This window comes from Bactrocera tryoni, chromosome 5, assembly GCF_016617805.1.
Source record: "Bactrocera tryoni isolate S06 chromosome 5, CSIRO_BtryS06_freeze2, whole genome shotgun sequence".
NCBI classification, from domain to species: domain Eukaryota; kingdom Metazoa; phylum Arthropoda; class Insecta; order Diptera; family Tephritidae; genus Bactrocera; species Bactrocera tryoni.
The window spans coordinates 32,390,201-32,407,167 of record NC_052503.1 but is presented as its reverse complement, the minus strand read 5'-3'; the positions used below and the strand labels follow the sequence as shown (position 1 = coordinate 32,407,167).

The following is a 16,967-nucleotide window of genomic DNA, read 5'->3' as shown; positions in this document are numbered from 1 at the left end:
TTCGCCTTCTCACTTAGCTCGCCTTCAAACAGATATTTTTAGGCTAGCCAGAGGATACTTGGTCTAAGAACGGAAGTCTTTAGCTGCTTCAGCCATATGTACATTAATCGTTTCTAGCCACTACCAAGTGTATGTCGCTCAGAGAACTTCCCTCACTTGCGCGAACTTCTAATGTAAAAAAATGGATCATTTATCGATACATTACTTTTGAAGTAGTTGTTTGAAAAAAATTATTAAAAAAAATATTATAAATAGAAATAATTAAATAGAAATTTAAAAAAAATGTTCTCAAAATTAAATGAAATCTAACTAGACCCACATAAGCATTCATATTCACCTATAAACTCCTGTATTGTATATTCATAAGATGCATAAATGCCTCCCATAGCAGCACATACCGTTATCGCTGTCATCTTTGCCCGTAAACACCCTCGATCAGATTTCGTACGCTTCGATTTTATTCGTTTTCATTTGATTGCACATATTTTATGGCATGCACACCACTAAAGCACCCACCACAAATGCCGTTGTTGTAATATTATTATGGCACTTATAGTGGCTACGTGCGCGATGCGAAGCAACGAACAACAACACAGGAATACAGATTGGGCATTGGAGCTGTCAAATGCAGGCAAATAGCAGCAGCGACGCGCTGTCGTCAGAACCAAATGTTCAAAAGTACGAGAAGGAGAACGCATTAATAAGCTACAGCTGTGATCAATATTGTGACGTGATCTACGTCACGTAAGAACTGCTGTATGCATTTGCCAACGAATTATTTATTTCGACTGAAGAGAAAATTTGAGGGAATTAGTGAAATTATTAGTTTGGAATGGTGAAATTTCGACTCGGCATATATTCTTTATATCAGGGTTCGGATATTGAAGATTTGAATCTCTCAAGCAACATGAAATCTTGCATTAGATTGAGTTAGTCATTCTAAGCTATTTTATTAATAAATTTGTAATATAGCGGCGTCTAAAGCAATCAATTATATATTTTTTAGTGACTACATGTTTAAAGTTAGTCATTTCACTGTTGGTAGCAGAACTGTAAGCATCTCAAATGTAAATGCCTGCATATTGACACGTACTATACATATTCCTTGAGTCATCATAGAAATGAGATCAATTTTCTGAGTGAGCGACAAAGCAATAATAGAAGCATTCCTACGTGTTTATAATATTCAAAACTGCACAATTGTACATGTATGTATTAAATATACAACAACACTCAACCGTTTTAATAACACCTCTGCTAATGTTTTTTCCAATCCTCGAAACAGTTGTTAAAATGAATCCCCGGAATGGCTTCGACGCGCGTAGCGATTCATGTTAAATGTCTTTAATTGGCTCATAACGGTTTCCCCGGAGCAATTTTTTTGAATCTGCTGAATGGCCAGAAACTAAATCAGGGGAATATGTTGTTTGTGGTATGATATTGGATGAAAATTTGGCGAAAAACTCACGAAGAATCAATGCAGTATGAGACGTCGCAATATCGTGGTACAAAAACCAAGAATTGTCGGCTCATAATCCCGGCATCTTTTTACGAATAGCTTCGCGCAAACGACACATATTACTCAAATAGTATTACTTGTTGACAGTTTGGCCGGTCGGGAGGAGTTCGGAGTGCATCACACCTTGATAATATAAGAAAACTGTCAACATAACCCTGAATTTTGACTTGATTTTACATGGGGACAGCTATATGTTTGCCCCGATTTTCGGCCGATTGATCTTCTGTTCCCGGGTCATAAGCATAGATCCAAGGCTCATCGCCAGTAATTACACGATTCATGACATCCTGGTAGTCGATAAGCATTATTTCACAAACGTTAATGTGACAGTGTTTTTCGAAAAAATTTAGTGATTTTGGAACCAATCGTGCTTTCACTTTTCTTAGACCCAATGACCTTTCAAAATGGTTTTCACTAATCCTTCCGATATTCCAGCGATGCCAGTATTATCTCTGACTGTTAACTTTCTTAAGCACCAGTTCCTTTGTTTTGATGGCCGTACTGGATGTGCTTCGTCGTCAACAAAACTGTTCACTTGGATATATTTTATCTTCACTTTAAGAGTTCTTCATGTGTTTCGAAGGCTTAGAAGCTTTATCGGTCTAAGGTTGACAGTCTGTTAACAGCCTTTTCGCACAAGAGTTAATTGATCAATCGAGAAACGGACGATTAAAGCTCTACTTTAAATAAATTTACCAAACAAATAAAAATATTATTTTACTACATTAATTCTTAATCAAATTTAAATGGAGATGAAATTGAAATGCCACTCTGTGGGTTGTTGTCCACACTGTAAATTTGGTTGTGTGCATTGATAAAATAGCAGTCGGAATATTTCAGATAAATATAATATGAACAAAAATTCTTGACCCAAGCTCATTTACTTTAAATATTTATAATCTGAAATATCGTAACATCTCATAAATTGTGAGAACAGTTGATGTGAAAAGAGTCTCTTTAGACCAGTAATAATGTTAACGTCATCCTTCAATAAGCCCATGTGAAGTTAAGAGTTTTCTGCTTAGGGCAAGATCGCATCATACATTCTATTTAACGGATATCTAATAAAAATTGTATGCCCAAACTCGCCGGACTCACTTTCAGCATAAAAAAGATATTATGTTTCGTTACTGTTCTCAATCTGTAAGCAAATGGGGATATATATTGAGAATTAAAGATGTAAGTAGTTCGATAACCAATAACTTTGTATATGTTTTACATACATAAATCCAAATAAAATTACAATAACCAATCTTTTATACTTTAGGAACATTCAAACTTGCCTTAATTCATCTAAATCTTGAGCACGGTATGTAGATGTGAAAACTATCTTCTAATAACACTTTAGCCGTCTTTCAATGATTTCATGCGAAATTCAAGTTTCCAATCATCTATTCAAAATCATGAGCGAAATCCTACTCCAAAAACAGCAGACCCAAATACTCTAAGATACAAAATTCTTACAAAAACACTGATATTTCTGAAACTCTGAAACTATTTCTTGATCACTTTCAAATTTTCGGAGTTTTTTTTTTTTACATACATACAATCTATATTGGTGTATGCTAAAAAGAACAACAATTTGTTGATAAGAAGTCTGCTTAAGTTAAAAGTTTTAAATTTAACCTCGACGATCACATATGTATCCAGGTTAAACAAACGCGTTTATGTTTCGCTAAAAACACAAAACTTTCACAAAAAATGATAAAGAATGCGGAAATACCTAGAAACTTAAATCTCACAGCTGTTATGTCACAATTTGCTTTCCAACACAAATTAAAGCTTCTGAAAGCTCAACTTAGAATATTTCCTCGGCTGTGGCGTTTGCGAACAACCTCAAAATTCTATTGAGTTACCCAACACAAAGTCGGTTAAGCCAACGAGTAGAAAGTGAAAAAAGCGCGATAAGATAGTAAAATGTAAGCACAAACACACATCCAACCATGCATTTGTGTGAGTAATGACAAATAGAGAGTAGCCAACAGCGAACTGTGAACAACTAATGGTAAATACGTATAAATAGCAAGCAGCAAAACAATAGCAACAAACTTGTCTGGCACTGCATAAATTGATAATTACACAAGTCAATAACATCGCTCATAACAGCACAGCCACAATAACAAGAACAAGAAAAAAACTTTAACTGCGATTGCAGCGAAGCTAGAATACCCTTCTAAATAAAAGAAACTTTCTATACAAAAATTTGATTTTCATCAGTTTGTAGGGTGGCTATATGTTATAGTGGTACGATCTGAACAATTTGTTTGGAGATTGTAGCATTGTACTCGGCAATAATTTGTGCTAAATTTCTAAAAGGAATCTCGTCAAATGAAAATGTATTCCTTACAGGTACCTGATTTTGATCGGTCAGTTTGTATGACAGCTATATGCTATAGTAGTCCAATCTGAACAATTTACACGGAGATTATAGTGTGGCACTTGGCAATAATTTGTGCTAAATTTGGTGAGGATATCTCATCAAATAAAAATAATTTCCTAACAACTACTTTATTTTGATCGGTAGTTTGTATGGCAGCTATATGCTATAGTAGTGCAATCTGAACAATTTCTTCGGATATTGCATTATGGCCTCAGATGATAATTCTTGCAAAATTTGACGGAGATAACTTGTCAAAAGACAGAGTTTTCCATACAAGCACTTTATACCGATCTTTTAGTTTGTCTGGCAGCTATAGGCTATAGTGGTCCGATATCGGCGGTTCCAATAAACTAGCAGCTTCTTGTGGAGAAAAGAACATGCGCAAAATTTCAGATCAGTAACTCAAAAATTGAGAGACTAGTTTGCATATACATATGTATATAAAGAGACAGGCAGACGGACATGGCTAAGTGGACTCAGTTCAACACGCTGTACATATATTATAGGGTTTCTTGGGTTTCTGATACTTGCTTCTAGGCTTTACAAACTTCATGACAAACATAATACACTCTGTTAGGGGTATAAAAAGCACAATACAAATGAGGCACTCTCACACACATACAAACACCCACACAGCGAGATAGCGCCAACATTAATGAGATTACAAAAACAATAAATTCTACTAAGCTGCCCTTTACGGTGGCATGGAGGAGCGGAGAGTGGGTAGTTTGGCGTGCAAAGCGCTAAAGGTGCAGTTGGCTTGCATATGTACCATATATGTATGTGTAAGTGTGTGTGCGAGCATGTGAGAATGTGTATGCCTTACTGTGTTTGTTTGTATTTGTGTAATGTATTAATAAAAAACTGTTACGCAACAGTTATAAAATAGAAAATTATAGAATTTTACGATTCTACTCATACACATGCATACACACATATGTATATGTATGTATATATTTGCATACAATAAATGCAGTTATTTGCAAATCTAAACGCTCGCAATCGCGACGTGCAGCGAGAACAAGTGTACATTACAAGCTTGTGAATTGCAAGTCCCCATATACCATACGTGTGTTTGTATGTATATACATTTGTAAGTATGAACAGTTTAGTGGCGTACTTGCAAATAAACGTAGCGCGCTGTGTATATGTGTGTGTGTGTGCGAATAAAATTCCTTGCATTTAATAAAGAAATTTGTTGAAATCATATTATGCAATTTCAATAACACATTACGTGGACGCCAACCAACACACACAAACACTTAAGTATGTACATGCATGCTGACATATAAAAAGCTACAAAATTGCAATAGCAACAAAAACAACAATTACTGCGACCAACTGAACAATAACAAAAGCTGGCCACTATTATGCAGCTGCATATATATTAATGCAACAACAATGCCAACGCAATTTCACACACACACGCACAGGCGGAGATTTAAGTGCCTTGCTGTTCGTAAATATTAATAGATTTATTTCTATGCAAGGCACTAGAGCTTGTTGCTTGGCATTTCTGCTTCCTTCTAGTTGCAAATATACATACATACGTATACATACATATGTGTGTATGTATGCTTATAGTCTGCGGCTGGCACTTCATTGTGCTTCAGTTAATTTGTTTATGCATTTATTTTTGCTTGATATTCTCATCAAAATTTATCTGGCGCATAAATGCATGATGCACTTCGTATTCTTTGCGCTGGCATTGACGAACTTAAATACAATAATAAGCAGTGCATACATACAAACAGACACACCTAGTTGGCACATACCTTTCGCAGCTTTGTGCTGCCTATAAAAATCACAGAAACCTATACATACATATCTACCTCCTCAATTCGCAAGTAATCTCGGGCATTGACTGCAAGCTATCGCCGCGCTTTATACAACTGTTCTTACATAAATTAATTTTGGCATGCCTGTCAGCGTTTATCAGCTGAAATATCAACGCGTTGCGGCATTGCATTACATGCCGCGCGCTTCTAGGAAGCCAAAATGTAACCGAATGAACGCAAGTGCATCTGTATACACATACAAAGCTACCTAAATTGTGTGTTTATGTGTGTGTGTGGCAAGTGGCGTACAATGGCGGCAACGCAGTTTTCGCACAGCCCGCAGCGGCCTGTCGCGCCTGCCGAGCCTTGACATACTGGCCAAGTATTTGTGGTATTGTCTAAAATTACTGCATAACTCACATGATGTCAGCCACACTCGGGCGATTTTCGGTTTATGTAATCTATTTATGCGCAATTCTACGGAGATTCGGATAAGTCATCAACATTTATGGCATTGGCAATTAGATGCGCAGCCTCTTACGGTCACAATGGATGGCAGAATCAAAGAATAAAGGAAAAGTGTGAGCATTTAAAGTCAATCTTGATTAAGATTCTTTTATGGTGCTCAGTTTTTACTACTAGGAATACTCAAATTTCTTTGTGTTCTGATTTTTAGTGGACACAATGGGATATTGTTGGCGAAATAGTTTTATATGAATACATGGTTTGACCCCATGAACATTATCAAATAAAATTGAAAATAAAAAAATTTAAATATTTTAAAACATTATTTTTTTATAAAATGATAATAAAACGAAGACAAAGTAAGTAGTGTCAAATATATTTTTTCATTTTGAATATTAATTATTAAACATAGAAATCGTAAGCAGAAATTCTGGACTGCAATTTTTCTACAGCTAGCAGACAGTTGGTTATGTATACAAGAAAATTTTTCGCTATCAACTTTGTACATGTCTGAATTTGCATTTCTTGTTATTCAAAACTAAACTGAAATGAGCGAAACTGGAAATTTTCTTAAAGTTGATAGATGAGAGATGCATACTGTTAGAGATATGCTTCCGTTAAAGGATACAGAAAGTGTTTTTTCCTTTCGAAAATTGCTTGCAGCTGTATGAAGTTTTATTTATTTTTGTTGAGAACTGATTTCTTGATTTTAAAGTGCATTTAAGGTGTTACACCACCCTTCTTTGTTACCGAATACATTCGGATTATCACGTACGTAAGTATGAGTAATACTCAATCATTCTCCTGAACCAATACTTGGTGGTGGTACCGGGGGGATCGGTATAAGACAGTAGGAGGTTTAGTTTGAATTAAAGTTCCACACTGATATGGGGTTCAGGCTTTCGATGCTTTCCCCTCGTTAAAAAAAACACACACACTTCAGCGTCGAAAAATTTACAAATGTCAGGAATTTTGTCGGAAAAACAACACAAAAAACCTATTATATTCAGAAATTTTTATTGTTCTCGTGATTATATGCTTATACATATTTCTCTCAACTGTAAAACAAAGTGGCAAGAATTTTTAAGACTTTGAAGGGGTTATATCAACTTGCAAGTTAGAAAAAGCTCGCTTTTGCTTAATTTTGTACCTTACACAGGGTATTTTCTAATTGTCTTTAGCTGAATGTATGCTGAAAGTCAATAGCCTTTAATTCAGCTTTATGTGGCTTTAGCTGAATATATGCTGAAGACCAATATTATTTAATACAGCTATCTTTGTCCTGAGCTGAATATAATAATCTTTAATGGAGCTATCTTAAGCTGGACATATGCTGAAATCTAATACTTCAGCTTAGTCTGAATAAGTTTTGAAAGTCACAATTTCAATAATTCTAATCGTTCATCACCATTTTGAGCTGAATAGGTGCTGAAAGAAAAAGTTTTTTAATTTAGCTGTCATTGACATACGCTAAATACATATGCACTTAAAGCCAATATTTTTGACTTCGGCTGTTCTTTCATTCAAGATTATTTAATTCAGCAACTTTCATTTTGAATTGAAAAAGTGCTGAAAGCCAATACCCTTTAATTCAGCTGTCTTAAGCTGGATAGTGCTGAAAACCAATATACTTAAATTCAGCTTTCTTTATCTAAAGCTGAATATATGCTGAATGTTAATACACTTTAATTCAGCTGTCATTGTCTTTAGCTGAATATAAGCTGAAAACCAATATTCATTAATTCAGCTGTGATTGCCTTAAGCTTAATATGTACTGAAAATAAATATTCTTTAATTCAGCTCTCCATGCTTTATGCTGAATAAGTTTTGAAAGACAAAATTTCTATAATTCTTTTCGTCTATCATCACATAAGGCTGAATAAATGCTAAAAGCCAAAAATCTTTAATTCAGCTCTCATTGCCACACAAAAGTAGTAAGTATACACAGTATATTTAAACCAATATCTTTGTGAACCTACTTAAGTGTACTTTCAAAACATTCTTCTTATATTCCCGTCTTGACATGTATAGATCTCGTGATATATTTCAAAGAGTTCTCTGCAATTCCTTGCCTTCCCAAAAGTTATGTATCACCTGCTTACGCGCTGCAATGACTCCACCGAACATATTCTTTAAATTAGCTTATAAAACATATCCAACAGTTTGGCATTATGCGATAGCAGAAGAATAGAAAAACAAACAAATTAAGAAGCCAATTTCAGGGTCTTTATGAAATCATTGAGTTAGACAACAAGAAAATATGATTATCTCATTGGCATCCGCGGCAACTGCACGAATGCGCTATTTGATTATTTCACAGCGGTGACAAGTGGCATTAAACGTGCGCGCCACTACACACACATACGAATAAGTACGCGCGCGCGGCTTGCACCCACACAAGTAAGCGCGCTTGTCGAAATAACTGCATAGCTGCACGAAAACAGCGCCTGCATCCACACACACGTACAGTGCACACATATACAATTGCATGCATGCGCGCTTGTATGTGTTTTGCTACACAATTCCCAAGCGATGCGAGCAGCAAGTAGCGCACTTGGAATTATGTAAGAGCAGCTGTTGCGATGCCTGCCTGCTTTCCGTCAGCTCGCCTGCTTGCCTGCCGGGGCTGGCTGCCTTGAATGACTTTTTATGATTAATCGCGCGTTCGCGGTGCATAATCGAAATAGAATCGAACAACATATGGTCGCCTCGCAACGCAACGAGATCTGTCATTCATGCTATTATTGTGATTTGTGCTGCCGCCGTTGTTGTTGTTGTTATAGCGCTCTTACTGTTGCTGTGCGTTGTCAGATTTGCATGAGCAATCACTCAATAGCGTGGCATCACTGCTCAAGTGCGCCGGCACACACTCGGCGGGGTCTTGCGACGCGCCTTCTACTTGCCGCAGCCAGCGCGCTCCCCCACAGTTCTAGCTGTCACCGCGCCGAGTCCCCTAACATTTGTATAAATGCTGAATTGAGTTGGTTTAAGTTGATTTGATATGATTTGCCTTGCCTTGCGTCGTTTTGCTTTGCTGTGCGCGCAACGCAAAAGTTATAAAATTAATTCATTCGACTTGTCGTTTAATGTAGGTATGTTTGTGTATGTGTGCGTGTGGTTGTGCCGATTTCATAACAATTCCTGCCCGACAATCACGTACGCGCAGCAGAACTACATAACAAGGAATGCGTAGATACATATTGAAGCATGCTTATATACTCTTATATATATATTATATATATATACATATATAAATATATATGTATATTCGCCGAAGTTCTCATTTCGGTTTTTATTTTCAATGTCGAAAACATACAAATAGTGAACAACGCATTTCATTTGTTTGATTACCCCTTCCACTGTTCGCTTGTTTTATTTGATTTTTGATTTAATTTCATGCATATACTTTTTATTTAGCTTTTTATTAGTTCGCAGCAATGTATTTATTTAATTTTTATTTGATTTCAGTTCATTTCACTCTTACTTTTGCAGTCAGCTAATGTGTAGCGCGTCCACCACCAGCGGCTAGTGAGTGGGCACCGTGCAGCGAAGTTGATGAAGATTTTGAAAATTTCTAATAATCAAAAAAAAGTGGTGTAATTTTTTTTGATGTAATCAGATATAAGTGCGATAATGACATGACAGACTACAGACAGATATTCAATTTTACGAGATATATATTTTTTTTTATTGAGCCGATATAGATATTCAGCAATAAGCTATGATTGTCCTTAGTTCAAATGAATACAAAAAATCTGTAGCTTCACTAATATATTTTTTAGCCGAATGTATGCTAAAATTTTATATTCTTTAATTAAGCAATATTTTTCTTTGGCTGAATATATGCTGAAAGCTAATATTTTTTATTCAGCTCTCGTTATCTTTAGCTGAATATATGCTAAAAGCCAATATTGTTTAATTCAGCTATTTTGAGCTGAATAGGTGCTAAAAGCCAACATTCTCTAACTCAGCTGGCATTATCTTAAACTCAATATGTACTAAAAGCCAAGATTTTCTAATTCAGCTATCTTATAATTAAGCTGGATGAGTTTTGAAAGCCAAAATTCTTGAATTTAGCTATCTATAGCTTTAGCTGAATATGTGCTGAAAACCAATATTCTTTAATTCAGCTATCTATGTCTTTAGATGAATATACATATGCTGAAAACCAATATTCTTTATTTCAGCTTTTTTGCATATAGCTGAATATATGCTGAAAGTCAGTATACTTTAATTCGGCTATCTTAAACTGGATAGGTGCTGAAATTCAATATTATTTTATTCAGCATTCGTTGCCCTTGGCTGAATATATGCCTAAACCCAATGTTCTTTAATTCAGCTGTCGGTACCTAAGCATTATATGTCTTGAAAGTAAACGTTCTTTAATTTTACTCTCCATGCTTCAGGTTGAAAAAGTTTTGAAAAACAAAATTTCTGTAATTCTTATCTGCATTCACCACGTTGAGCTGAATAAGTGCTCAAAGCGAAAATTCTTTATCCAGCTGTCACTGCCATATTCTAAGTGTGTACTTAAACCCCAATTTTTGAATTCAGCTGCCCTTTTATCAAACTGAATAAGTTACGAAAGTCTAGATTCTTTAATTCAGCTATTTTTGAACTTGACGTCCATCAGAACAACGCCATCTTATACGGATATATGTACATTGATAGTGACTCTTGACTAAAGAAGCTTGTTTGGGCCTCCTAAATGCATATGCATATGCTATGCTTATAGTCTAGACTTGGTACCAATGAAATATTACCCATGTCTGTTATCGAATGAAGCAGTGTAATTTGACTTAAATCGGATCATTTTAACTACAATGTGTTAAATAGAACCATCAATCTTATGCAAAATTATTAAATTTATTTTTACTATATCTACTAACTATTACATAACTGCAAGTGCCAATTAATCTCAACTCTTAGCCCCATTCACTCCACTGTGCGTCAGCGCCGGCATTTGAAACGCTTAAAGCATTTAATTAAATTTTGCCACACACCACACGTGAACTCGCCGCTGACTTGGACCGATCAAGTTGAGCTGTTTTTCTGCGTTGTTATTTCATTTTCTGCCTTTTTCACATTCGTGCGAATGCTTCAATTTTTTATTGGCGCACATCAAAGTCATTAACACGCCATTTTTCTCAAAAATCTTTTCGCTTTTTTCGTTGCTTTGTTTCAGATTTCCTTATGGCTTTCAGGGTGATGGAAATGATTTTCTTTGCTTGAGCTTGCAGCTGGGATATATTCACCTCCATTTCTGCGCCGATTTATCGCAAATATGTTTTGTTGTTGTATCCGCATGTGGTTTTATGAATTTAATAATTTTATGATTTTAAAGCGTTCAGCGCCCAACAGTGCGCGGCAGATGTGCCGCTAATCAAGCAAATCAGGGCAGCCACCAAGCACACCAACTCACACATATATATATTCACGTACACATATGCACTGCAGTTCATGTGTTACTTATGAACAGCGGCTAATAAACAGCCGTCAGTTAGCAACAACAAATTTATTGGGCGTAATCGAGCGCGATTGTATAACCGAAAGTGGCCTACAAATGTTTGACGCCGCCGCCGCCGCCGTTGCCGTCGCCTTCGCTGTTATGTTATTAATGTTGCCCCCTTAAATGAGTGTGTGTGTTGGTGGCGTACAAAAATAATGTCGATATGTGTATGCTTATGTGTTGTTGTGCTTATTTTCGTCACTCCTTTTATGCTTTATTTACATTTGTATTTCGCTCGTGGCAAAGGGTAGCGGGGATTATGGGTTTAATTATGTCATATAGTTGCGTTGATTTATATAATGAAACATAAATTCAGTAACGTAACAAGGAAAAATGCCAAAATAAAGTGAATAAAATACATCCATACATACATATGTACATATATTGTTGAAGAGCTAAAATAAAAATCGACAATTTATTGCGGAGGTGAAAGATGGCAGGATTGATACGCATATGTATGTACATACATACATATGTATGTATGGAAGTGGTGCATTTTCGTATAGAGCTATTTGAAATAGATTTATTTAAATGTGTGTTTGGCATACAAAAAACTGAAAAAGCTCTCCTGTAGGATTTTCTGCATGATTTCTATATTCTCCGGTATTCAGTTATATAAGAGTGTGATGCTAGAAATTGTGTCACTGCTTACGTAATTAATTGTATTTGTTGCTAAATTATATTTCCTTATGTTTTTCTCAAATCTTTCTTGTTTACATTTCGGAAATGCTTTTTTCGTACCGTTTTTTTTGAGAGCGCGTCACCAGATCTAAATTTGTAACAGTGTTCTATCGTTAGATCTAACCTCAAAATGTGTCAATATGCTTTGACTTAAGGATTAAATCTTTCGAGAAAAATTTGCAAAGGGGTATGCTATCGGGAACCAACTATCAACTCCAGGTTCGGGGTTACCGATCATTGCGGCGTCTTCCATGACTGCCATTAAAGATCTACTGCTCTGTAACGCAGCCTATTCCTTAATGGTGACCATGCAACCTGTTAAAGCCCTCGAGTTTGAGGTTTCCTTACTTCTCTTCTTCTTCAACTCCTTACTTCTTGCATCGAGTGACTTAATAATTACACTGATTTGGGTACCTTATCATAACGGTATTGCAGAATATTTAGAGGAATGGGCACGGGTATAAGCTTCACTAAGCATAAACTGTTTGGAAGAGCATGAGTTAAAATCATCTCAACACAACCGTCTCGATTGTTCCGCCTTTGCCGGATCAAAGCTGAACTACCTCGGATCTCAGAGCTTTTGACATTCAATTGAAATGGAAACAAAGCACCAAGGTATATTTGAGATAGGTTCTAGGCATTTTGTACAGAAATCAGCAACACAACCTAATCTCACAAAAAACCATTTGAATACAAGTTTTGATTATAAAATACCGTACTTAACACCTCGCCGTATTGGTGAATCAACCACCCAACCTAACCTCTTATGAACTAACTTTTTACTGCCAAAATTATGGTATTTTGAAAGGAATTAATAAAAAAGACGAAAAATACAAAAACGTTGTTCTGGTTTCTCCGCCAGATGCAGCAATCATTTCCAAGTGCCTAAGCTCTGTATACTTTATATAAGTACCGCAAACAAAAAACAGTGGACGTCCAATTACGGATAAAGTCATTAAAAATTCACAAAATTGTGCCGAAGGACCGAAAACTTAAGTTGATCGACATGACTTACTCTCTAATGATATCAAGGGAACATCCTGAAATATCGTACATGAAAATTGGGATAGAAAGCTTTGGAAGAAGCGGGTGTTCCCAACCGAACGATTCATCTTATTCTTCAAATCCAGCCACCAGTGAATTTTTTCTGTAAGAGGCATCTCTAGAGAATGTTCGTCGAAATGAAATTTAGAAATACAGAAATGATATCGAAAAATAATCGCTATAATCGACCTTACGTAATCGGAAGCTTTACTACAAGTATATAGCATTTTTATGTTACATATGGAAAACCGAATAGAGAAGGCATTAGTGGTTTTACTTTATACTAAAATCTGTTCTTTATGAATCTGATCTATGGCTCGACAGAATTCGACATTTCTAAGTCAACCAAAGTTGCATAAATATATTATAAATAAAATAAAATAAATAAATATATTATATAATTCATTTTAGCTTAATATGAAGAATATGCACCATCGACAAAGCAGAAAAATTACATTCCTAATTCCTAAATAATGACAACGATGCAATAATTTCACAATTTAACACACTTTTTGCCTGTTTGCATCAGATTTACTTATTTCATAAGCGTGTTGGTAATTTCAAGTTCGTGAAATTGCGCTGAGAAAATCAGAAATTAATTGCTTTATTTGTAACATACATATTTTCAATCTAAAAGAAATTATAACAAAGATACATATATAAAATTTTGAAGGTCAACCACACGCCTTGATTCCCAGCTGTGGCGTTGGTCTAAAAGTAAATAGCAGAAATATACAACAACATATTTACTTTGCATTCATTTCATAACCAACAAAGGTGTGTTACGTCGCCGTATATGCGTACACATAACCATTTCCGCTCAGTTCAATGGATACTGGCGCACACACGCGCACATGCATGCGGCTAGATAGCTAGATAGGCGAACGCTAAACGGCTGTTAGATGTGCCACCGATTACGCATCACAATTGAGCGCTGCGTCGATTTTTTCTTAACTTTTCTTTCTTTCGTTAATTCAGTTAGGCGCGCGTACGCCAGCCTGCCTATACTTACGTAACTGCCAAGAGGAGCAGTGCGCGTTACGCGTGCAGGAGAGCGAGCGCGCCTGGCTTGGCGCGGAACGGCCGCGTGTCTTGCCTTTGCTGGTCGAATGGTGGCGGCATTGGCCAAGAAATAAGCGCAATGTTGTTGTTGCAGCAACAACAATAAAAAATGGTAATAAAAAACTAGAAAAACGAGGCAGTTGTTGCTTGGCTGTCAAACATTGACACAATTAAAATGGAATGCGCGCACTTGTCTAAGCGAAAACGCTGCCATGTCGGCGGATATGTGGGAAATTTTCACCAATGACTCTGCGCTGGTCGTCAGCGCTGAAAAAATAAATATTGTGATTCGTGTGAATTTTCAGCGAAGACGGCAAAATAACGCTTAGTAATGCTGTTTAAAAATATAAACAACACGTAAGCATTTTATAAGCGTTCTCACAATTTCTATGCAGCTTTGTTGTTGTTTTCTATTCTATTTTTTCTATTTGTTTAATTTTATTTCTCTATTTGTTATTTGTTATATTTTAATTTTCTTTTTTTCTCAATATTTTTTTTGGCTATTTGCTCGTCGACGCGAGCGAGCGTTCTTCCCATGCCGCTCGCGCTTTAACAATGTTGTTAAGTGTTTTGGCGTTCTTTGAGTTCCGTGTGTTGACAAAGCAAACACTAGCGTTGCTTTAGCTTTTAAATTGTCATGTATATATATTTTTTTCCTTGACGCAACGTTTATTTGCTTTTCATTAGCATATTTTGCGCTCAATTGACGCCTGCAAACGCTCGCGCATAAACACAGATACATACAAGCGCTCTTTCACAGACGCAAAACACAATGTCAGAAGAGAGAGATAGAGAGAGAGGGATGCACACAAACATGCTTAACCTCATTTATTGCAAATGAATGAATTAGCAGCCTAACAGCTGCTTAACAGTGCGCTGTACAGCCGGCATGTAAATCCACTGTTACAGATTTTAAGAGCATTTCGTGCGGATTTTTGCACTTTTTCCACTTGTTTCTGTGATATTGTGGTTATGAAAACAAAATTTGATTGCCAACACTGAGTCAGCGCTTAACATGCGGATGTCACAAAGCGTTCTTTGCTACTCACTCACATTCTCACAGCACTCACAATCGCACTGCGCTAAACAGAGCGCCTACAAAGCGCGCTACAACAACAATTTGTGTGCAACACATTGACAAAAGAGCGGCGTATTGACTTTATGTGTGCTTTTGTGTTGTGTATTTGCCATGAGGTGATTTTATAACTGGGTTTGCTTGGTGCTCGTCTTTTTTCTTAGAACCCGCGTTAGTTGAATTTTGCGTCACAGCTTCTTGCATAATACACAGTTGTAATTATGAAAATATATAAATTTTTTCTCAGTGTTTTTTTAAGCAATAAAGCAAGCTTAATTAATCAATTTTAACGATTTTGTGACTCACCAGTACGGGAAAGCGACTGCTGACAGCATTTTGATAGCAGACAGCCACGCCCCCACGTATATTTTGGAACGCCACGACAGCTGTTACCAGCTGCTGGCACAAATTGGCTTCCAAATAATTTCACTACAATTTCACTGGTGAAAATTACGCGTGTTTTGGCGAAAAAATTGAACAAATTCTACGGAAAATTCTAGCCAATGGGCGTAACAACTTGTTTTGTAACCATTTCGATATGCCCACAAACATAGAAAAACACGCACACACACTCGCACACCTTATGAACTTCTCCACTCTTTACGTAACTGCTTTTGCTTTGCTTTGCTTGGCCGTACTCACGTCAGCCAGCCAGCCAGCCAGCTGCCTTCGACGTCGTCGCCAACGTTATGTGACGTTCTGACACTCACCGTAACACATTTATTTATTGTATTTTTGGACACACAACGTATTTATTTTTAAACACTCGATTTGATTTCGATTCCTTGATCATGCTTTATTAATTGTAAGAAATGAAAATTCCGCATCAAACAAACAAACTTGACTTGCCGTGTGTTGTAGCGAACGAAAATCGGCGTACACGCTAGCAGAACGTAAGAAAAATGCGCAAAAAAAACACAAAATGCAAAAACAACTGTTTTCCTTCAATTTGAATTACTTAAAAATCAGCACAGCACAAGAAGTAAAAAAAAATTATAATATTTTTTGTTGTGTCTGGCACGTTCTCCACGACTCGCTGGCGTTTCTTCGACGTTTCAACGCTGTATTCGCACACATACACACGCGCGTGCACACACACACCTTCAACACTGTGTTTTTGTTCTTGGTTTTTGCTTTGAAAACTGACAGAAAACGCGTTTGTCGAACTGAAAAATTCGCAAAGAAAAGCGTCCAACGTGCGCCGTTTATGCTGCTCAACTGAAACCGAAATGAATGGCGTGCCGCGCTAAGACTGCTCGCCAAAAACAGTGAGTAACAACACAACAGCGCGCAGTAGGGGCTTGTTGGGACGCGCACTGTAAACGTCAGAATCGTTGAACTGAGCGCAACTGACGTGGAGCGGCATTGGTGAGCGCTAAGCAGTGGAAATAATGCCAGCTGTGATGTGGCTATCACTGAAATTCATTGAAGTGTTTCATAACCTTAACTGGTTG

At 36.6% G+C, this 16,967-nt stretch overlaps 1 protein-coding gene across 2 annotated transcripts in view; it reads right to left on the bottom strand.

Moving 5' to 3' along the window:
• LOC120777233 overlaps positions 1-16,742 on the bottom strand; it is an 82,447-nt gene extending 65,705 nt beyond the window's left edge. Inside the window, exon 1 of one of the 2 annotated variants that reach the window (XM_040108415.1) lies at positions 16,224-16,742. The gene's annotated coding sequence lies outside the window, so the exon portion shown is untranslated. Of the gene's footprint in view, positions 1-15,819; positions 16,042-16,223 lie in introns of those variants that run through there. The other variant, XM_040108416.1, reaches the window with a different exon arrangement.
• Positions 16,743-16,967: the final 225 nt, after the last annotated feature.